Source organism: Mchenga conophoros, linkage group LG1, assembly GCF_057382185.1.
Source record: "Mchenga conophoros isolate Kocher_MC1m ecotype Shallow Benthic linkage group LG1, M_conophoros_male_GT1.1, whole genome shotgun sequence".
In the NCBI taxonomy this organism is placed as follows: domain Eukaryota; kingdom Metazoa; phylum Chordata; class Actinopteri; order Cichliformes; family Cichlidae; genus Mchenga; species Mchenga conophoros.
In genome coordinates, this window is record NC_140526.1 from 18182483 (window position 1) to 18206433 (window position 23951).

The window sequence follows — 23951 nt, forward strand, 5'->3', positions numbered from 1 at the left end:
GTTTGCAGTTCTATGCATTTTGATCTTTTGGATTCTGGCTTGTGGCATCTCACATAATTTAGTTTTTATTTTCTTGAAATAAAACAACCTCAGTTTAATTATTTTGGCAGAACTGCAGCAATCCCTGTTCATGCATGGCAGTATTTTCCGTGTCTAAGAGAAGACGGTTTAACACCGTTTAATGTCTTATACCCTTTTGAACTAAGGATTGATATGAAGCCCATTTCATTATGTAACAGTATAATACATGCAGGACAACTCAATATGTAGAAGTAGCCCTCTTTTACTATCAACCAGAATCCCACCTCATTTTTTTTATCACTGGCAGAAACCCAAATTCTTCTTCTTTTAGTTATTAATGTAAAGTCAGTTATAAATAAAGCTTAGCACTTATCAAAAAGGTATACTTTTCATGATGTTTATCATTATTCTTTTGAGTACTTACTGATCTTCCCTGCTGCATGCATGTCTAATCCAGCCCCAGTAGTTGTGATCCTGTAATTATTGTCCTTCTGTTACCCTCTGCTTATCATCATGATTCAGAAGGCTGACTGCTACACCAAGGCTGTATTAGCTATGGGGCAACACTCTTTAGGGTTTTTAGTGTGCTAATAGCGAAGGGCCCATAGGGATCCACAGTAATTGGTCTTTATTTATGCTGAGTGAAGGCTATGATTAACTAATATCACCCTTGAGTGTATACACAAACACACACATTAATACAAACAAATGCACATCCAGTCACACACATAAGTAGATCCCCTCATATAGTGTGTGCACTTGTGAGATTGAGTGGAGAATTGAGCTAATCCCTGGTGGCAGGCTGAATGCTCTGCAAATCTACCAACAGGCAGTAAAAAAAGGCATACTTTAGTTCACTTACAGTACCACAGTGGATTCTGCTACAAGAGGGGAAATGTTAGCAATATAGTTTTTTAATAGTTTTGCAACAAATCATAGGTTATAGAGAAATAAGTTTCTTGCTGTGTGTGTATATATCAGCAAGAAGACGATCCTTTTCTGACCACTGCCAAATGCCACTAAACTGCTAAGGTGTCCGTAGCATCAGTGAAAAAACACAACGTATCAATGTCTTTGCATGCGCTATTTATCTCTATCTCTGGTGCAGCTAATGAGCTGGGGGCAGTAAAGGCCATGCTTTGTCTTTTGAAGAGACAGACGGTAAGCAGGGAAAGTGGTGTGTGTTGGGCTTCAGCCTACTAAACCTTCACACATGAAGGCACTCACATTCTGGCTGTGTTTTCATCTACACTATACCAACCTGTGTGTGTGTGTGTGTGTGTGTGTGTGTGTGTGTGTGTGTGTGTGTGTGTGTGTGTGTGTGTGTGTGTGTGTGTGTGTGTGCTTACTGTCAAATCCCCACAGTGGCAGTATTCTCATGTGTTTACTCCTAGTATAGAAACTGAACACCGGCCTGTAATCAGAGCTGCAGTGACTGGCTCACAACAACAGTGTTCCCTCATTATGGCTCCAACAGATCACCTTTATCTCCTGTGTGTGTGATTATGATTCCCCCCTGTTAGCCTTCCAGGCAGCAGTGGTACATGTGGGTGTAGTCAAAGCAATCTGTGTGTGTGTGTGTGTGTGTGTGTGTGTGTGTGTGTGTTTTACAAGATCCTGGCCTGGCACTTACATTTGTGCAGATTCTCAGTCATTCATGTCATGGTAGTCAATAGTGCTTGAAAAGACAGCAACTGGACTTTAGGATCGTTTTGCCTCTCATCCAGGCTTCTTCAATTCTAAAACAACTGATGGAAAATCCCAGGTATTTAACCTCTAGTGGGGGACGGTTTTGGGGTTCGTGACCTGCTATTAATCATTTGAGTCATCAGATGAGTCATGAGTTGAAAAACAGCATGGGTCATTGCTGTCACCAGGGCCAAGATTTGAAAGATCTGTAAAGCACTGCCCCACCCCACCATTATATGAGCTGTTGAGGTCACCTGAGGCAAGTTGTGAGAGGGGGTTAAAATGCTTGAGAAGGGATCTCCTTAGAGGGCATGTTTTTAAATTTTCTCACCAGCAACTGAATGTGAGGTATAAAAGAGGGAGAGTCATCAATTATAATTTCCAAGTGCTTACAAATAGATATTAACTCGATCTCAGAGTCCTGAACTGTATTGATATGTGAGAGGTTCAGTGGTTTTTATTTTGTTTGGGAACATTTTCAGTTTAATTTATGCGCATTTAAAACAATTTTTAAATCACACACTAGGTGCACTGTATTAAACATTGATTGTAGCTAACGGAGTGCCTGGTTAGGAGTAGGAGAACATGATCAAATCCTCACCATACTGTTTGCTTGAAAATGAAAGCTTGCTGTTGTCATATTATGACCAAGATAAATGCAACAAATAGCAGTGGTCCTAGAATGAAACCCTGGGGTACTCCTTTAGTTACTCTGGGGAAGCTATATGCGACTCCTTCTACCTGCACCTGAATAATTTTGAAAGGTTTCAAAATTATTCAGGCTTTGACACAGGCTTCGCAGGAAGCCTGTGTCAAAGCCTTTGACTAAATCAGTAAAAAGGATTGCACAGTGTTGCATGTTACATAATGAAAACAAGCAAAGACATTATATTTTTAAGGCTGCTAAAGATATTTTGTAATTTTCCCTGAAACCTGATGATTTATCAAAAGGAAGTCTTTTAGTTGTTCACTAAGACGAATTTCAAGCTCCCTAACAAAGTGTAGAAAGATTAAAAAGATATGTAACTAGCAGAGAAATAGTATCATCTACTAGCCGTACAAAGAAATATCAGGGCCTGCTAATGTTCTAGGATCTATACAGGGAGTGCAGAATTATTAGGCAACAACCATGTTCTCAATGAACCCAAAAAACTCATTAATATCAAAGCTGAATGTTTTTGGAAGTAGTTTTTAGTTTGTTTTTAGTTTTAGCTATTTTAGGGGGATATCTGTGCAGGTGACTATTACTGTGCATAATTATTAGGCAACTTAACAAAAAACAAGTATATACCCATTTCAATTATTTATTTTTACCAGTGAAACCAATATAACATCTCCACATTCACAAATATACATTTCTGACATTTAAAAACAAAACAAAAACAAATCAGCGACCAATATAGCCACCTTTCTTTGCAAGGACACTCAAAAGCCTGCCATCCATGGATTCTGTCAGTGTTTTGATCTGTTCACCATCAACATTGCGTGCAGCAGCAACCACAGCCTCCCAGACACTGTTCAGAGAGGTGTACAGTTTTCCCTCCTTGTAAATCTCACATTTGATGATGGACCACAGGTTCTCAATGGGGTTCAGATCAGGTGAACAAGGAGGCCATGTCATTAGTTTTTCTTCTTTTATACCCTTTCTTGCCAGCCATGCTGTGGAGTACTTAGACGCGTGTGATGGAGCATTGTCCTGCATGAAAATCATGTTTTTCTTGAAGGATGCAGACTTCTTCCTGTACCACTGCTTGAAGAAGGTGTCTTCCAGAAACTGGCAGTAGGACTGGGAGTTGAGCTTGACTCCATCCTCAACCCGAAAAGGCCCCACAAGCTCATCTTTGATGATACCAGCCCAAACTAGTACTCCACCTCCACCTTGCTGGCGTCTGAGTCGGACTGGAGCTCCCTGCCCTTTACCAATCCAGCCACGGGCCCATCCATCTGGCCCATCAAGACTCACTCTCATTTCATCAGTCCATAAAACCTTAGAAAAACCATTCGTGAGATATTTCTTGGCCCAGTCTTGACGTTTCAGCTTGTGTGTCTTGTTCAGTGGTGGTCGTCTTTCAGCCTTTCTTACCTTGGCCATGTCTCTGAGTATTGCACACCCTGTTGACTATTTTGAATGAAACACTTGATTGTTCGATGATCACGCTTCAGAAGCTTTGCAATTTTGAGACTGCTGCATCCCTCTGCAAGATATCTCACTATTTTTGACTTTTCTGAGCCTGTCAAGTCCTTCTTTTGACCCATTTTGCCAAAGGAAAGGACGTTGCCTAATAATTATGCACACCTGATATAGGGTGTTGATGTCATTAGACCACACCCCTTCTCATTACAGAGATGCACATCACCTAATATGCTTAATTGGTAGTAGGCTTTCGAGCCTATACAGCTTGGAGTAAGACAACATGCATGAAGAGGATAATGTGGACAAAATACTCATTTGCCTAATAATTCTGCACTCCCTGTAAGTCTGAGGGATATTAATATCAAGGGCTTACTATTGATGCACTCTTTTCAGAGGACAACACACAGAAACGTTATCACTATTCACGCTTGTGCTCACAACTCAGGAATGTATGTATTACATATTTATACAAATACAAGTTTGTAGTTTCACCATGTTGCAAGGCCTCTTCATTGTGGGTATGCATTTCCTGCATGCCAGATATGTAAAAGAAAATAGTAAGTTTTGATCCCCAAGGCAGCTGCTAGCCTTTCTGAAAGCTCTAAAGAATTTAAAGGCTGAGAAGTATTTCACATTTTAAATCAGTTTAAGGTGATGTACATTTGTTTCCTAGTTGCTGCTTCTGGTCTGAGATACAACTAATTACTAAAGTTACTCAACTGAGGTGCACATCAGTTTCATCTGCATCCAGCCGATATCCATTATTGAATTAGGGTAACCTGGTCCCCTCCTCGTCTTCCCTCCCTCGCTTCTGGTTCTTTTTTCCTTTTTTTTTTTTTTTTTGTTATTGCATTACACCCCACACCCCACCTCCCTGCTTTATGTGGCCCAGTAATGAGACAGTGACAGATTACCCTAAACCATACTCCCTCTATGCTTCCACCCCATCCCACACACACACACACACACACACACACACACACACACACACACACACACACACAAAGAGCAAGATAGAGGCTTGCAGAAGTTCAGTCTGTGTATGTGTGCGGGCGTTCAAGCTGTGTTTGAAGTGTGTAAATGTGCATGCTTAGGTGATAAGAATATGGACACAGTTAATATGGTACAGACTCAGTTTCTAATCCCATGTCAGACATTTAATAATAGGAATCACAGGGTACTACCACATAGTTGTGATCATCCAGCATTTTAGTTATGTGGTTAAGATAAGATAACCTTTATTAGTCCCATGCGTGGGAAATTTGTTTTGTTACAGCAGTGGACAGTACAAAGTTGCATAGAAAAATTGGAGAAAAACCACTAGAATAAGATATCAACAAGATACTGTACACAATAGAATAGAATAAAATAAAAATTGTAAAATAAAATAAAAATAGATTCTTAAAAATCTCAACAAATACTATCCTATAACATAAATATTATAGTAATTAGCAAAAACCTATCCTACGGGATTTTTTTCCCAGGACTGTAGTGCTTTCTCAAATCTTTCATTGCAAATTTAGTGGGACACAAAGGACACATTTTTGTAACTGAGTTATGTACAGACAGCATACATTGAACATGACACATGAACGAAATGCAGAGAACGTAACACTGCATTTGCAAAGGGACAAACAATATAAGAATCAGAAGAATTGGAGATTTATAATAAATGTTTTTGAAAAGCACATAGATGCTAATAATTGCTGCATGTGTGCTGATGTTTGTGCAAAGTGTCGCTCAGATTAGCCCACGCGTTAAGGCCGAGAAAGGGTACAGACATATATTCTGTACTTACACACTCTGTGATGATTGTGTATAGATATATACATGTTAGACTGACAAAAATACTGAATTGAATTATTAAAACTTTAAATTTTTTAATTTTAAATTAAAGTCTTGCATTGAAAATATGATTGAAGTAAATATAAGATAACTCTAAAATGTACAGTAAACTTCAAAATAACATAACTGAGCATTACATCCCTTCAAGCAAGCCACAAATTCAAGCTCAGTCCTGGCAGATCAGCTATCAGTGGCCTACAGGTGGTGCACATCTGCAAGCCATTTTGCATCCTGCCTCTAGCTCATCTCCTCCTTTCATCCAGTATCTAACTTAACCAAAGTCATATTTGTTGTCTCTGACATCAGCTATCTTCTGTGCTGGGGTCTTTCTGCTGATTTCCTCTGCCTCTGGCTTTGCATGTATGTACACAGAAGGGCAGGGAGGTACACTCATCCCACTGTATGCTTTTCACTCATACAAAAGAGTGGGGAGGTCCCAGAGCGGAGCTACACCACTAAATTTTCTGGATATAAAAATAACACTCTATTGACTATAGTGGCTCTGAGCTAAACATGTTTATTTATTGTTATAAATATACTTCTGTTCAGCATTTTTTTCCTGTGTGTGGTTAGGTTAAAACTTCTTTATATATTTTATATACTACTGAGTAGTTTAATCTACAGTAGTACAGAATACTCTTAATGTTTTAATTTTTCTAAATCAGCAGGTAGAGAGGTTTGCCAGTTTACGACCTAAATGTTGAAGTGTCATTTGTCAGGCAAAAATAGCTTCATGCTCTCTGCCTTTGAATGTGTTTTGCATATCACTGGGCGAATGAAGGGAACACTGTAAAGTTTGCGTTGCTGAAGATACGTGATTTGTTCTAGCAAAATGATATTCTTCAGAAAATAGAAAAATAAGAACTATATTTGTTTACTATAGTGTTAACTTTCAGAGTTGATATGTCACATGACTCTTTCTGTATGCTTGAGCATGCATTACACTATGTGTAATTTAGAGAGGAGGGGTCCAGTTTCTTGCGCTGTCCCTCACACGTGTGACTGGTCAAGGTTTTATATACAGCCTCCCGTCCCCGTGTTTCTCATTTCTTTTGTCTTTTTATTTCTTTGTAATGATTTCATGCCAGTCGGTCACCTTATTTGTTTGCTCCACGCATTTATTATGTGTTTAACGACATATACACACATACAGTTCTGGTGCTGGAGCGGTCTGCTCCGCCTCTGGCTTACTGTTGTCTCTTTGTCTCAGAGCACACATTCATTATCTAATCTTCCTCTATGTTTAATTTACAGCCTCGGCTGCTGCTGCCATATGCTCCTTTTGTCTCTGCCTGCTAGCACACTCTGTCGCACACAGTCTGTCTCACACACACACACACACACACACACACACACACACACACACACACACACACACACACACACACAAACAACTCTGTGTAGCTTTTCCTAAACCTCTATCATGAGGAAAAAATAAATAAAACAAACAAAAAAGAAAAAATGCCAAAGAGAACCTGCATGCACTCCCTTTAGCAACGCTTCTCAACCTACCTACAAGCTTGTGTCGACACAGACAGAGGCGTGTGTGTCTGATTATGCCTTAGTGTGTTTGTGTGCACTGTCAGATGTCCAGGCGTTCAGGCAGGGTTGCCTGAGGTGACAGATTAACCTGTTTGAGGTGAGAAACCTTTGTACTACACAGTATTATTACGTCTTTTCCATAAATAAGCCGTCTTCTTACACCCGCCGCTTCTTTTTGCCCTTTCCTGTAGCCTACCTTTATCTTTCATTGTCAGAATCCCATTGAAGTTGTGGCATTTTAATTTGGAGCAAGCTTCTCATTTTAGTACTTTTTTCTTCACTTTAACATTGAAATAAATTCTTATTTATCTGTGAAAAATGTTACTAGTTACTCATTACTATTAACTAGTTTCAGTTACTTAATAGAAGTATTATAAACTTGGAGTAAAGAGTAAAATTTTTCTCTAAGCTTGGGTTTGACGTGAAACATTTTAATGCTGACAGCGTTTTCACCACTCTTAACCAAACTAAATATAGCAGATATTTATTGAATATCCAGCACAGAACAGATTCTTACCTTATGACATGGCAATCCACCTTGGCATGGACGGCTGGTCACAAAATCAATACTCAAAATTTGATCACATACTGCTTATTGAATGAAGCCTGTCTAGAGACAGGTCCCTGTAGGCCGTCCTGTTTTTAATAGTGTTGGACTCGTATATGTACCAACTGCTTTGCTGACCCAACAGCATTCCTGCACTGCAGAAAGATGTATATTTGTTTATTGAAGGGAATACTTTCATATTTACCCTTTTTAAAATCACCCAACATTTTGAAGAATAACAGTAATTTGATTACATTTTTTCCTGCATCTGTAACTGATTATGGATATACTTAGTGTGAAATTAAATTTCATATGTAATTAGTTACTTCTCGGCACTGTCTGTGGGTAAGGCAGAGCCGAGTTTGCAGACTCTGTGCTCATCCAGGGGCAGCTAATGTAGTGTCAGTGTGAAATATAAATGGGCCAAGAGCAGCCATGCTGTAGATTAGCACTCCCAGGCCTTTTTACACAGTGACATTGTGTGAAGAGCCTCTATCCTTATTCATTTTCATGGCTCTGCAGTCCCGCTATTGACTCTAAGTGCAGCAATGCAACCACCTACTCTAGTGCATTTGGGAAATATAATGAGCTGCAGCAACAGGAATTTAAATACAGTGGAGTGGTGAGGGCAGGAGATGTGAGAGGATCACACAACTGTAGCGGGAGAATATGTTTCATGTTTGTTTTTTCTCAGGATCAAAATGAATTAAGGCATTGTTCTCCGCTCACTTTGTCTCAGCCACTGCAGTTTTTCTTCATATATAGCCTTCTTTCTTTCACAAGCTACTTCCCTTGCTGTCCTGGCCAGTAACCCATGTTTTGAAATGACGTATTCAAACAGTTAGACACTTTCAACAAGGGTGTGTATGTGAGAGAGACAGGGAGACAGAGAGTTTGTGGTTAGCAAGGCTTTCTCTCTGGCTCCAGAAGCCCTGGCCAAGTTAGCGGTGAGGTTTGGCTCATTTCTCTCACACAGTCTTCCACACACACACATGCACACATGCTGTCTCCTTCCTATACCTCTCGCTCTCTCTCTATTGCTGACCCATCCACATTAGTTTCCAGGGTGCCCAACCTCCATGATTTCCTGTCCCCCAGGAAGTAGATCACAGCTTATTTTAATAGTTGGTGTCCCAGGATGAACAGCACTGTGAGATTCATTTTTATGGTACCAAACTCTCTTTCTCTTTGTTTCCTTCTGGCAGACTTTCTTTTTCATTTTCTGCCACACTGATCACACATGTTCACACACTTACAAGAGCACACTATTACAGCCCCTTCCAGTTCTTAACGAGACATTGATTCAGAAAGGACTACAAGGAGTTTGAAGTGATCGATTGTTTTAGCCCGCGGACGAAGAGAGGATGGAGAAAAAGAAATGGAGAGAGCTGACTGGGAGGTGCTATCTCGCAATATGATGGTGGCATAGGCCGTGCTGTGAGGCTATTAATGTGGCCTTAAAACACTCTAATGGACCAAGTGGGCAAAACAGGAGTATTGATAAAAAATTGACTGAGGAGAAGGATGGGGTGGGGGAAGCATCAAGGACTGAGATGGAAGCTGTGCAGCAATGAGTCTTGAAGTCTGTGTCAGTGTCTGTGCGTGTGTGTGGTTGGGATGTTATATGGTTCGGTTGTGGTCTGACTCTTGAGGCATGCATATGAGCCAGCTTTGAGTGTGTCTGTGTGAGTGTGTGTCACTGAAGATGTGCTGAGGATATTTTTGTGCTCACTTCCCTGCTGCCACACTGTCACTTTCATGAAAAAAATCTAAAAACTAAAAACAACGCTTCTCTATAACACTTATTATAAGATAAAAAAAGAAAAACATCATTGGGCGTTAAGGATATCCTTAGTAGATCAGAAATTATTTGATATCAGGTTTGAGGTTCTTTGGTCCAGCTTAATGTGTTTGCAATATCCTTTCTAAAGTCTCAGTCACACAGGCCTAGAGACTGGTCAGTGACCCCCTGGCAAACTCTGGTCACTGGGGAAAAATGTGTATTCCCTGAACAGTTGGAAACTGGATGCTAGAGGTTCCTGCCTGTTGGAAGGTGAAATTGGTCACAACAAGGGTGCTGGACAAAAGTATTGCTTTGGTTACTAGCAGATTGCTGCAGTTGCATGGAAGACGCTGTCTTATCTGTAGACCTTTGCCATTTGTTCACCAAGCTGTAGTGAATCTTTAAATAGTGCCATGCAAACTGGAAAGGGATAACCTTTTGTTTTTGAAATGTGTAGGCTGCAGCGGTAAGGCATAACCTTTACTTTGAAGGCAAATGGTCTCCATTTCCAGTTGGTGTTGCACTTTTTGCAGATTCACTACTGCTTTGTGAGTAGTTTAGGAGTAGTTGCAGTTAAGTCAGCAAACTGCTGGCAAACACAACATGTGGTAATGGGGCTTTAGCAGCTGATTTCACAGTGACCTCCAGGAACATCCAGCAATGCCTCTCAACCAGTTGGGGAACATGTGCTTTTTATTTTATTTATTTATTTGTTTGTTTGTTTTCCATATACCCAGTGGTTGCCAGACGGTTGCTCACCAGCTTCCAGTGCTGTGTGATTGAACCCTAAGCATAACCATTAAGCACCTCAGTGTATCATTGAGTCTGAAAACCTCTTTGCTGGTGTGCCATTTTGCCACAGGTATCAGACATTCAGAATTATGTTACTCGTAATACAATCCATAATGTTCACCTTGACTAAGAGCTCATTGAATCTCATTGCGATTTAGGATAGGATTTTAAACTCTCAAAACTTATCACAGGGGCAAGTATTTTCTCAAAACTCCCAAAGTAAGGTGAGACTGCTTGTCATATTTAGGGTTGGGTTCTGACATTCGTGTGTAAGCTAACCACGTTATTAAATTAATGCACGTAAGGTGAACTAGCAAACACCTCGTAGTTACATGCAGCTGTCTTCTTGTTTGATGGCAGATACTCCCTTCACCCTGGGCAAAAAGGCTAAAATGACCAAAGAAAAAGAGGGAAACAGCTAAACATGAGAGGTTTTTGGACAAAGTTTGTGTTTTTTCCATTAATTAAGCACTGCTTCCAGCCAAAGTGATACCATAAATCCCCTATAGCTGCAGAAAAGGCTAACATTGTTATCTTTTTACAAAAAAACAGCTGAACATGAGAGGTTTTTGGACCAATTTTGTGTTCTCCATTCTTTAAGCACCGGTTCGAGCACCGTTTAAGCACCGGCACAGTTTCAAAAGTACCGGTTTGGTACTGGTATCGGATAAAACCTAAACGTTACCCATCCCTAGTCATATTGGTCATTGCTCAAATAGTGAAGTAAACACAACTCTATAACCTTGACTTGGTGCTCTTAACTTGCTTCAAGGTTCTCATAAATGTCCCCGCTGAAGAAAATGCACTGCTTCAGCCCTGGAATACCAACAGAAGGATGTAATATAAAGGAATTACATAATTTAAATGTAGACACAGAAGCAGTTTTTTCCCCCCTAAACTTTTCTGCAGGATGTCTCATCTTTTCCAATTCTTGCAGCAATCTTCCTCAGCTAGGAGGGTATTGTGGGAATCCTTTGCTCCAGCATCGATTCATTATAAAGATACCTATAGAGACTGACCTGGCAGACTCATGCCTTGGCCAGCTTACAAAAATTGGGATAGGCATGACAAAAAACAACACCCAAGAACACAGGGCACTGTCAGTAATGACCAGGATTGTGTGCTGTTATAATAGGGCATCTTAATTCTAAAGCAGTGGTTCTGTATCTAAGAGTTGTACTCCGTCCAATGGGTCGTATGATAAATAACATAATAGGAAAGGAAAAAAATGCACAAAAGAATTGCCAGGCTATATTTTTTTATGCTTTTCATCAAACTTTTTCAACCTCACAGTTTAAATTAAATCCTTCAGGATATGGAAATCATTACTGGAATTATTTAAAGAAAATCAAAGACATATAAAAATGGGGCAAGGCAAACCTCCTGAAATCAGTCTTTCTTTCTTCCTAGCTCTGTGTCGTGATTCCCACTATTGCTTACTTGACATCCTATCATAGTGAGAACACTGGTGAGCAAAGGGTTTAAAGGAAGCTTTTTTTTTTTTATGAGGAAACATAAAACACATGAAGCAGGCGCCATTTTAAAAGACATCACACTTCCCGAGACCGCCTGCAGAGAAAAACAGAGAAAGGGGGGGGGGTTAGAATATTGTAATTGGGTTAGCAGCAGTGTACCGCACAGAGTCAAATAGAAAGAAAACACTACAATTTTTTTTGATGATTTTCTTTCGTCACCATCTGCCCCTGCCATCATTGCTTTATTACAAACATACAACAGTCTGTTTAGATATCTTAAATGTTAATTATGACTTGTATATATGACGTATATTATATAAAACTCTCTTCTGATCGGGATCCCTTACGCCTGTTTGTGTAGCAAGGAAATGTGTGTCATCATTCAGATTAATGTTCAAATTTGAGGCGATGTAATGGTGTGTGTAAATAATCTCTGCTGACTCTTTCACCCCACTGCTGAGTATTGAAAGACAGAGAACATGGGGACATATGGTATGAGGCCACATGATTGCAGTAGTGTTAGTGAAATGTGTTATCTCCTTATTGTGGTTTGGCTCTGCATTGCAGAAGCGGTTTAGACTTGGTGATTAGCTGTTAGGTGACGTTCCTCGGTGGAGCAGAAGCTGGCAGTCAGTAAGGCCCGAGGAGACAGAGTTCTGCCCAGGCCAGAGCCCTCCAACTGGCCTGAGGTTTGGAAACCACCTTACCATGGAGAGCTTCCACAGTTGCTGGTGCACATCTGGTCCTGAGGACTGCTGGCACTACAGATAGTGCGTGTATGCTTGTGTAATCGGCTGCACAGGGACAAATGTCCCTGTGAAAAGACTGTGAGATAAAATAAAACCTTTGAAGCTGCTCTTTTTATATGTGATATATAAAAAGACAGATGAACAAACCATGAGCATGTTTTGCTCAGATACTGAATGTTCTAATTGGAAACTATGTTGAAAAGTATAAATAACACTACAAAAACACCCAAAGAGTACTCTACTGATTTTAGTAGTGCATTGTTTTAACAGCACCAGACTCACAACTGAAAGTACGTCTGTCTTTACTGACAGATTTGTTTTGCTCTAAGATTTCTGTCTCATGCTAGTAGAGACTCATGTATCCTTGACACAGCACCTTCAGGCATAGATGACCTATAGAAGTCTGGATAGATCACGTGTTTCAAAGTATTACTTCTGAGACCAGTAAACAGATTTTGATGTTTCAGGCAGTAGGAAAGGCAGTTTGGGGGTAAACAAGGATCCTTCATATTGTATATTCTAAAGAAGAATGTAAGTTTCAATTTTTGAAAATATTTTTTCCACATTTTGGCCATGGGAATGTTAGCCTTGAGCGGAGACGGCAGTTTATTTTGGTTTATTTATAGCTTATTTGCTTTTTCAACACAGTCTTGTGGAATTTTGCAAAGGTCATGAAATTTAATCTAGTGATGCATGTTCATGGACATGCATTTTTCCTTTTTTTTTTTTTTTGTAAACATCCACATGGACAACAGCTGCCACAGACAGACCGTAGTTTGTGAAATATCTTTCATTCTGTTTGGTAAATACTTACAAAATTGGATTTAATCAATCATCATAGAGAATAGATTACATTTTCATGGCCATTTCACTTCTGCAGAGAGTCTGGGTTTTCCATTTCCTGTTGTCTGTAGAATAATCACTGCATATATTCTACATATGGAAAATGTTTAGACAAGGGATGAGATAATTTATCCATCAAGCTTTTGTGGTTTGACCAGGTGTTGATTCCATACAAGTAAGCTAGATGTAGAGGGGAGGGAGTTCATTTGACAAAATATAATATCTTTCTTTTTTTTTAAACTACATTCCTAAAACAGTGACTGGTAGACAGTACAGCAATTAATTGATGGCGACACAGGAAGCCCCAAAATATTGCCTGTTATGCTCATAGGCTAACTAATCAATGGGTTCTAAAGTTGTCTAATTACAGTACATAAATAGATACACAATTGCATGTTTAATGCTTACTTTAATGGACAAGAACTGCCATCATGTGAGTTTATTTTCTTAGAATATTTCAGTTGACGAACTGACACAGTGGTGGTGAGTGTTTAAGCATGTCCACAAACAGCCATACCTAAATCTCTTAACAGCTGTTAAATGTAAAACGCACACACACGCACACACATACACGCACGCGCACATCATGTTAAATGGCCTCTGTGTCCCATGCTGCCAGATGCTCACTGCTCTGCTACTACGTCTGTCTTGTTGCTAGGATACACACACATTCAGGGAGTAGCTCACCCCTTGTCGTACGCATTCTGTTTTTGCCCATACGTTGCCAAGGTGCTGCTAATTGTACACACACACACACACACACACACACACACACACACACACACACACACACACACATGCATAAACAGAGAATTTCATGTGTGTCTGAACTGTTTTGAATGAAGAAGCTTTACATGCTTTCTGTGAATATTACATCTTTTTTGTTAAATCATCCATCCTTGGTGTCAAATTCAAGTTTGAGAACCAGCTAGAAAGCAGCTTAAATGACTGTGTTACCACTTTAATTGATTTGGAATTGGCTACTCTTGTTTATTTGCAGTACAGTCCCTGAACAAGAGGGGGCAGGATTTAGAGTGCATTACTAGAGCACGAGCACCATTGGAGGGCGCTATCTGTCTATTTTCATTGCTATTATAGGGCAACATCACTTCATCCTTATCAGTGAGGATACCTCGACAGCAGCTCCTTCTGTCTTCTCCCTCTTTGCCTCACTGCTTGGCTCCTTCTGTGTTGTCTTTTTATCTCTTCCTAAGCCTGCCTCCCTGCTCATCCCCCCACCACCCCTTTTCCTCCCTGCCTCCCTCTTGGTTCCCTTCCTACCACTGCTTTTCATCCTCACCTACCTCCTCTTCTTCTCACTTCCCATGCCTGCCTTTCTGAGTCCCTTACATGGCTGCCAATTCTTGCCCTCTCGCCTTTTTCGCCTTCTTCTTTTCATTTCCTCTCTCAAATTCCCCCTCCTATTTCACCTTCCCACAGCTACAGTAGATGAGATCCCCCTTTATAGAGCCTCGCTTTCCTGCCTCCCTTCATCTCGTTCCCTCTCCCTCTCTGGCTCTCTCCCTCCCTGCATTCACCACTCTTGCCCCTCAGGGTTTTGTTCTGCCTTAATCAGAAGCTTAAGTGTTGCATTCTCACCCAGACAATGCCTGCCATTCAGTCTGGGTTTGTGTAAATAGGTGTGCCCTGTTAGTGTGCCAGCGGGCATGCAATGCCAGCCTCACTGCGGTAGTGGTGATCACCAGTAGCCCCCAGCTACAGGAGGTACTGCTCCACATGCACACATTGACAAACATACACACAAACTAGCAACAGCGGGAGGTGGAAGAGAAGGAACTTGCTGATGGCTGCCTTTGAAGTGCTGCCATCCAACGGCATGGATGGCCAAAGCAACACACACAACACAGACAGTGCACTTGGTCAAATGGAGTGCAGGGAGAAGGATTCTTTTCATAATCAGCCATTTCTCCCCTCCATGTTGGCGTTTTGCTTTTCAGTTTATCTGCTTCTGACTTGTGGTCTTGACTTATTTGTTGGTCTGTGTCAAAAACAGCTCTGTGTCATGTTTGGTGATATAATAGCAGAATAGTGACTACAGGGTAATGCGTGTAGTGGCTGCAGGAGCCCAGCAGCCTGTTTCTTGGCCACCTGGCAAGCTCTTTATAGAAGGCAGTGTAGGCCTCTACCCAGCTGGATGCTGCTTGCTCTCAGACTGCTGTGTCAAATCCAGGGAGCCAGCTTCCTTCCAACACCAAACCATCTGTCTACATTCATGATGACACTCTACCTGCAGATGGAGCGAGAGAGACAAACAGTTTTTTTTTTTTTGGATGGATATACAAAGAAAGTCTTTGATGTTATGTGCGAGTAAATTGTGCATGTGTGCACCAAAGTGCAGTACGTGCACATCCACCTAACATTTTATTTTTTGTGGGTTTTTTATGTATGAACTTCAATCTTACACAGAGAAGGATATGGAGTGATAAAGGAGATTAAAGAGAAAAGGGTTGGCCGGACATATAAACATAGACTAGGCAGATGAAGTGAGCCCACACTCGCCCATGCTATCTATCCTCCTCAGATGGCCATTTGGGCTCGTTAATCTATCGCCTGGTAACAGAGACAGCCTATCAACAACAGCCACGCCCCTCTGCACATGCTCATAGAGAGGGGCTCATTTGGATCTCTGAAGGGAAAGCGCGCACACCACACTAAAATACACACAGAACCCCCCACGACACACGCATGCATGCACACACACATATAGAAAACTACCCACAAATCCTGGCCTGTCATTGCTCTCCATTGTTTGGCTGCAGTTGCTTTCTCCTGGTGTGACTGCCAGCAGATGGCTACCACTGAGCTGTCAGAGTCGGCCTGGGGCCCACACACAGACATGGGCGCGTACACACACACACACACACACACACACACACACACACACACACACACACACACAGAAACACTCACTCATACAAAGAAGGTCTTATTGCACACTGAACATATGCACAGTGCCCACTGAATGGTGCTAGTGTTGGCTGTATAACACTACTCTAGTCCTGCTTATACCTCAATTTATATACTACATATTTGGTCTCTTTTATTCTCTCTCTGTTTTTCACACACACTGGATCCTAATAGACTGTGGAGCCGCTCAGCTACAGGTGCCCCTCATGACCCCCTCTCTGTAATGACTGTGTAATCCCATAAGAGGGCCGCCTTTCTACATTAGCATGTGCAAAGGCCATTGTGTTTGTGTATGCCTGTGCATAAGTAACTGTTGTGAATCTTGCTCCTACCACCCATTTTTTTGCATCTTTGTGTGTACAAATTGTATGTATTTCTGTGTGTGTGTGTTTCTATGTGTGTGTGTGTGTGCAAGACTGTGTGTGTGTGTCACAGTGATTTGATACGTGTAGCAGCAGGTGTCAGGCCTAATGGAGCATGTCATCACAGAGTAAAAGCAGCTGCTCCTGCTCCGGGTCGTCAGGGGTCACCCAGAGGTGAAAGGTCAGGGTCGGGGTGAGAAGTCGGCTGCAGCTACATGACATTCCTCCGCTCGCTAATCGTAGCTCTGACGAATGGCTGCATAGTGGCAGCTGGTAGATAGGAGGCAGTGTGTGTGGCAGTGTCAGAGGAAGACACTGAGAGGAGGATGGAGAGAGAAGAGGGGAGGAGAAGATGAAAAGAGGAGAAAGGAGGATTGTGACTAATCTAACGCGCACACATCCGCACAGCCACGCAGAGCGAGTATTGACTGCACAGGCCTGTGATCCTGAAGGAGCAGTACATCAGAGAGGACAAGCTCAACAACACAGGCTTTTGTCAATGTCTAAAACTCCACACACATGCACAAAACCTTTACACATACCCAGCGGCGCACATGGATGCATTGTCACTCTCTCTTTCCTTCTCTCTTTCTCTCTGTCATATGCGCACACACACACACACGGTTTGTTGTGTCTGCAGAAAGCTGGAACTAATGACAGACTTTGTGTTGTGTGTGTGCTCACTCAGCTGCCCCCTGGACACACTTTACCCACCCAGCAGAAAACAGCCCTTTGTGTTTCTCTCTCTCTCTCTCTCTCCTTCTATCAGTATATCTCTCTCTATCTTGTTCTCGCTGTCTCCCTACTTTCTTCTCTCTCTGGAGAATAGAGTTGTTTTGCTGTGCTCTGCTGTATATATTACCTACTGTATATATTTTCTTGGCGCCTGACAACAGATATATGAGCACAGCAGTGGGTGTTTTTTTTTTTGGCTGACACCAGCCATTCACATTTCCCAGTAAATGGTGCAATAAAGACTGCACATAAAAAAAGACATTTAAATGCTAACATGGTTAATATTGAACCTTAGATATGATGGGATAAATCACGGGTAGATAAATCGAATCACTGTGTTTTGTTCTTTTCTTTTTCCTTCTTTTCTTTTCTTTTTTTTTTTTTTACAACTTGTGCATACTTCACTTGACTGAAAACAGAGTGAAACTGATTTTACAACACTACTGAATGTGCTGACTGTTTCTCTGAGTCATAATTGCACGTTAAATGTAATTTAATATAACTGTTATACTTAAATTTTCCAGTGTTGCACAGTATATCATTTGACCAGCTGAGTCAGTTGTGGAGATGATTGTTCGCTTTCACAAGGTTTTTGCTTTATTTACATCTTATTTGAGGCATTTGTGCACATGTAACTAAAGAGTTCGTTTATTTTAGGAAGCTAGTTTTAGAGACCAGTTAATTTCTTGCTCTCTCAATGAGGTGTGCAATGATAACTTGTAGATCATTTCTTTACGTAGGCTGTTTTTGTTTTGTTTTTTAAAGTAGTGTCATTAGTCCACCCACAGATGTGCATACCCCTTTACCACTGCTTCCAACCCTCCCTTTGATTTTTTAAGCCACAGTGAGCAGCCTATCTGTCACCATCAGTGTCTTTTTATAGACTTTATCTCTGTCTGATTTGTATCCTTGCAGCTTTGTTTTGCTTCATATCAAAATACCATCGAACACCAAAGGTTTCTATTCATAATGTCACAGTGCTGCCCAGAGGAGTGTTTTATATTGACCCAAGTGTCTGTCTTCATGTTGGCTTCTCTTGGTACCTGTATACAAGCAGAACAGGCAACTGCAGTATAGATGCGTTTCATGATGTGATTTTAAAGAACAGCCTGATCCAAAACGTATGTAGATAATGATCATGAGCCCATTGCCTGGTTTCTTAATTAAATTTATTCATATAATGATTACAAACTGCTTTTTTTCTGTCACACTTTCACTTAAAAATAGATTTTAACATAATTTTAAGTACTTTGTTTTCATGTAAACACAAGGGACCTGATTCTGATTCTGTACTAGATGAATGGAAATATGAGTTCCATGTGCGTTAAGTGTGTATGTAGTTAAGCTACACTTTAAAAAAAATAAGTATACTGTCAAATGGTCAAGCTTGTTTTCAGTCCGACAGCCAACTGAAGTAGGAAGAAGCCAATCAATAGCACTTACCCTCTTCCTTCTAGAGATCCCAACAGATTTGAGAGAAGGATGCAGTCCTGCATTATGCCCAGCTGGGTGTGTGCATGCTTGCGTGTTGGCATATGAATGATATTTTGTTGTTAGAGCATTGTGACTGAGGCTGAAGAAAAATGGATTGCATTCATGTAGCATTTGATACATTAACTCAAGGACACACTGCATTGCCGTAAAGCAGCATTTCTCTTGATTTATTGACACCCATCTAGTTTGTTTTCAACCCACAGCTTGAGACCTAACTGCAGGTTTAACCTTTCTAAGCCTCAGTTCAAATAACTGAAATAGAAGTGCAATACTGTAACTTTGACTTTGAATTTTGGAGATAAACTATGAAGGGCAACAGGAGGGAGTAAAATAAACTATACATGCTTTTGTCTGTACCATATATGCAGTACTATAAGCACTAAATCTGAATGCTTCCCTGCTCCTGCTCAGCAGTGTAGTATGACTTGCCTTGAAGGGGGTGATACTGTGTATCCTACATGGGGGTCAATAAAGTGACACATTGTTATTGAGTCACTTGTACCCCTGCATCCTGCTCCTAGGGACAAATAGACCCAGGAAGCAACTGAATGCTTCCCTTCCGCTCTCCATCAGGAAACACATCTTTTACAACCATGACATCACTGACATTTGAAGGGCAGGGAGATAGTGAGGTCAGATCAGCACACACACAAATCATCTGACCTACAGGATCTTATGGTCCTGGGGAGTTACTTTTACTTTATTTGTGCACCATAAAGATGTAGTTTGGTTAAAGACATAATGCTGATTTAGTCTGGTGCTTAAGGTGTTTGCTGAGGACAGGAGACCAAGATCATACCTAACATCAGTTTTCAGGTTTGTGGTAATGACAGGATGACTTTGAACTGACCATGCAAGACGTGGTCTTGACATAGAGTCTTCTCATTTCACGGTTATTTGAATATCAGGCATATTTTTTTATTATGCCACAAGATCAATGTTTTTATTAGTGTTTAAATACACTTACACACACTATCAAATATGAATTTATTTTACTTGGTGTGAGGCTTAATTCATTTGGGTTTGCTGTCCATCTGCCTTTAACTGACCCAGCCCTGACCTGTGTTTGGGCCCTGGGCCTCCTCGCGGCTACCGTATGGGCTTCTGTGCATTTTGCTTGTGTACATACGTGTGTGTGTGTGCACGTGCACGCGCGCATGTGAGGCTAACACAGGGCGGTAGGGTGTAATTTGAGCCCCAGGCTAGGACAGGACTGCTGCACAGTCCATCCAGGCAGAAAAAGCAAGACACGGGAGCCTCGGGGTGGTCAGAGAGAGAAGGAGAAAGAGAGAGAGGGTTGGACATCTGAAAGAGTAAGAAGTGGGAAAGCTGGAGAAAGAGAGAGAGTGAGAGAGAGTAATGGACAAAGAGTAGCCAAGCTCTTTTTAACTCAGTCTCCGTGGAAGAGAGATGTCAGTCTGTGTCAGTTCGCTCCACTAACCAGCCTGTAGCAGGAGAAACGGATCTCTCCCTCTCTCCATCACACATTCTTGTTTTCTCTCCCTCTCACTCCCTCCCACACTATCTCTATCTACTTTCTTCTCTCATATCTTTTGCTTATAGCTTTTCTGCCTCAGTTGAGAAAAGCAGAAACACTCCACACCTCAGGGGAAAACAGCAAGACTAAGGAAAAGACCAAGCAGTGAACCAGTCGTCTCTAAAAGGCAGGCAATGTATAGTGCAGGTCTTCTCCTGATCACACTACGGGTGAATGAGGACGGGCCGCTCCAAATGCTGTAGACTAAAGCCCTGAAGGCAGGGCATGCTGCTGGCTCTGCTGCAGCGTTTCCTTCGGTGCTGTGAGGAGGGCAGCACACAGCTCTTCAAACACAGAAGGGATCAAGTCTTCAAATCCCCTGGAAATGTCAACCACGTTTGAGGAAATGTCAGTAGAGCTGAGAACACACGCAAACACACATCGAGCGGCGTGCGCACACACGCAGACACTCACGCCAAAAGCCACGGCAAGAAAGGCAATGTGATATAAAGCAGTCATGTCCCGTGGGTGAAATCAGCATCATCTCATCGTTTTCACAGATCTCAAGGGAGAATCGCTTTATGCAACTTAAAGGTGTTGATTCCCAAAAATGTTGAAGTTTTAATCCGTGGCATTTTCATATGAAATATTTCCTTTGCTCTAGAAAGTTTAACGATTCAACACAATTGTGATTTAACCGGTGATGCCAGGGTAATAAAGACAATAAGTGGAATTGTGTTTTTAGTCTAAAGAGCTTGGAAAGAAAAGCGACAGGACTTCTTTGAGTTTCATCCGAGAAGCTTCTTCAGTTACTTGAAAGTCTTTCAAAAGTCTGGATTCAGTATCAGTTATATCTTCATGTATTTGTAGATTAGCATGTCATGAGTAATTAAAAGAAAAAATGATGTTCACCCACTTTCTCTCTTACCCACACTATGTGATAATACCATTAATTTTATATCAAGCCACATCTAATGTCGATCCTCATACCTGATGCTTCAGGTGATCTCATCTGCAGCCACTGACATCATCCTGTGTTAGTATTGATCTCTCGTCATTCCCGCTGACTAACTTATTGACATCCTCAAGTGTATTTCCTGTCTAGACTGTCAGCAGTGCTTAAGGATGGCCCTGCACCCTGGTGACACACACACACAAATGTGCGCACACCAGCTTTGCTTATTGACGTATCCTTTTGGTCTCCCCCCCCCCAGTCCTCCTCCTTAATGAATCTGGAAGGTGCTGAACTGCAGATGTTGTGCAGGGTTTAAGTATTGATGGTGCGGACGTGACTAAAGTGCTTCTCGCCGAAGAGGCCTGAGTTAGCCCACAGTGAGTGTGGATGAGAGAGACAGAGAGTAATTATCAAAGGCTAAATGTCTTTTTGAGTGATGTGCACATGTGTTGCCTCATCACTCCCTGCGTCTCACTTAGAAGAAGTGATACAGACTCTAGAACAAGGTGAGTGGATGCGTGCAAGAGGTTGTGAACACTGTTTAGAAGCTGACAGGTGATATGTAGGTTAAGACAGGCAGATAACTGCAGAGGTTGTGGCTCTCTTGACTGAAAAGCCTTTTTCTCTAAGACAGTAATAGAGGCACACAAGCATGCACACTTTTCTACATGTAAGCCTGCGTACCCTCTGGACTGTTTATCTTTAGCTGCCTATCAAGATCTGCTCTCAGCTACTAATGTCTTGTGATCCTTGGAGGGCGTACTATACTTCACACTGCAAGTGATTTGTGCTGGCAGGCTCTCTCCATGTCCTGTGACATCATCCATTACTAACACCCTCCTTACCGATTAGAGAGATAATGCTGAACTCTGGAATTAACCTCAATTAGTACTACCTCTGTAGATCTTTCTCATTTCACCTCCTGACTCCTGCTTTGCATCTTAAATGGCCTTGGTCTATTTCTGGTCTATTCAGAAAGCATATGTCAACATAAGTGTGCATGCACACTCAGGCAAAGCTCTTCAAATGAAAGAGTGGTTATATAGCTTTAGATCAGTTTTATTTATGCGGGCACATTTTTCTTTCTTATTTTTGGCAATGCAGCATAAATGTGTGATTCAGATTTACTGTTTTAGTGATTGATGGAGTTGGCGAGGCACTAAGAGGTAGTTACTTGTAGTTTTTGTAGAAATAAATTAAGCTTTTGCTTGGGTTGGGTTGGATGTGCAATCAATTGTCTTCCTCTTAAATTTCCCATCATTTCAATTTGTGTGACACCTTGGGAACAAACAAAGACATGCGTCACAGAGAATTCCTTAGCCCTAGCTGCACTTTGCAGTTAATATGTATTAACAAATATCAGCATGCCAACACATTAAACGGATTAAGAACAAATCATGAATCGCTACATTATTTGCTAGTCATTGAGAAGGTAACACTTTGCTTAGCTTATAGCTGTGTATGAAAGCACTTCTGCTGCTGTCACAGGGTTATGTTGTGTCACCAAGACATTGTGAAAATATATAGCTTCCCAATATTTTGGGTCTAACTGAGCCATTTTAAGCCTTTGATGCCAACATCTAAATTAGCATTAATGAGTCCGGTTATCTTGGCTTTTTCTTTGAGGGTTGGATTTTTAAGTGCTGCTTCCTGCCATCCAGTTTAGCGGATGAGAAAAGAAACAATATCTGAGTAATTAAATTATGTAGGCTAATGTCCTTGACTAGATATAAAAGTTCATGCCCTGCTAGCTGCTTCTCTGTGCCCTTCTCCTTTCTTTTTTTATAGTTTTACATCCACTTTAGGGAGTTCATAAATAAGCCATTTACTTGTGCCTTTTAAACAAGAAAAAAAGACACCAAAGTGGCTGATGAAAAAGAGTGAGTGGCAGAAAAGGTTAGGAAACACGTGAGCATGTTTGTTGTGTGTGTTGTCTGGAGTAGAGTTAATCCACGGGCTCAGACATGACTATTTGCCTGCACTGTCCTCCCCCTTACTTTGCTTTTAAGGTGTGTAGAGCCTTAAAGCATACCCAACATGCCTGATGAAGAGGCTAAGATAAGATATAATAAAGCAGCAAAGAAGTCAAAATACCCAGTGACATTCTTGCAGGTTAGACAGGTGCACAAAAATACAATGGGATGAGAATCCTAATACCTCAGTGGCATATCCATAACCAAAAGTGCATAGGAGAGGTGAATCATTGGCTTGAACAAAGGGTGAATGTATTGTTAAGTGAGGTGTATTTGAAATGGTTTTTAACTGCTAGTGTGGCACAGGCAGCTGTCTGGGCCTGAAAAGAAGGCCCGTGAGCAGATTTGAGAGAAGCGGTTGAGCTAACAAAAAATCCCCTGACCAGTATGCGAATTTACATACAGGCCAACTGCCAAAGCACTTGTCAGTTTGTTGTGTCATATTTACCGTTTTGGGTTTGCCCACTCAACTTGTAACTGTAGGAGGAAGCATTGACGCACCTTGATGTTTCACAAACATCAACAAATGTCTGTGAATACATGCAGTCAGTCAGGCGAGCACACACACTTAAATAAAGGAGGAAAAAGAGACTCTAACTACTCCCCC

General features: G+C 41.3%; 1 protein-coding gene across 1 annotated transcript in view; it reads left to right on the forward strand.

The window, feature by feature from the left end:
- The window catches only part of gse1b (Gse1 coiled-coil protein b), a 166479-nt gene that overhangs the window by 25244 nt on the left and 117284 nt on the right, over window positions 1–23951 (forward strand). The window lies entirely within an intron of this gene.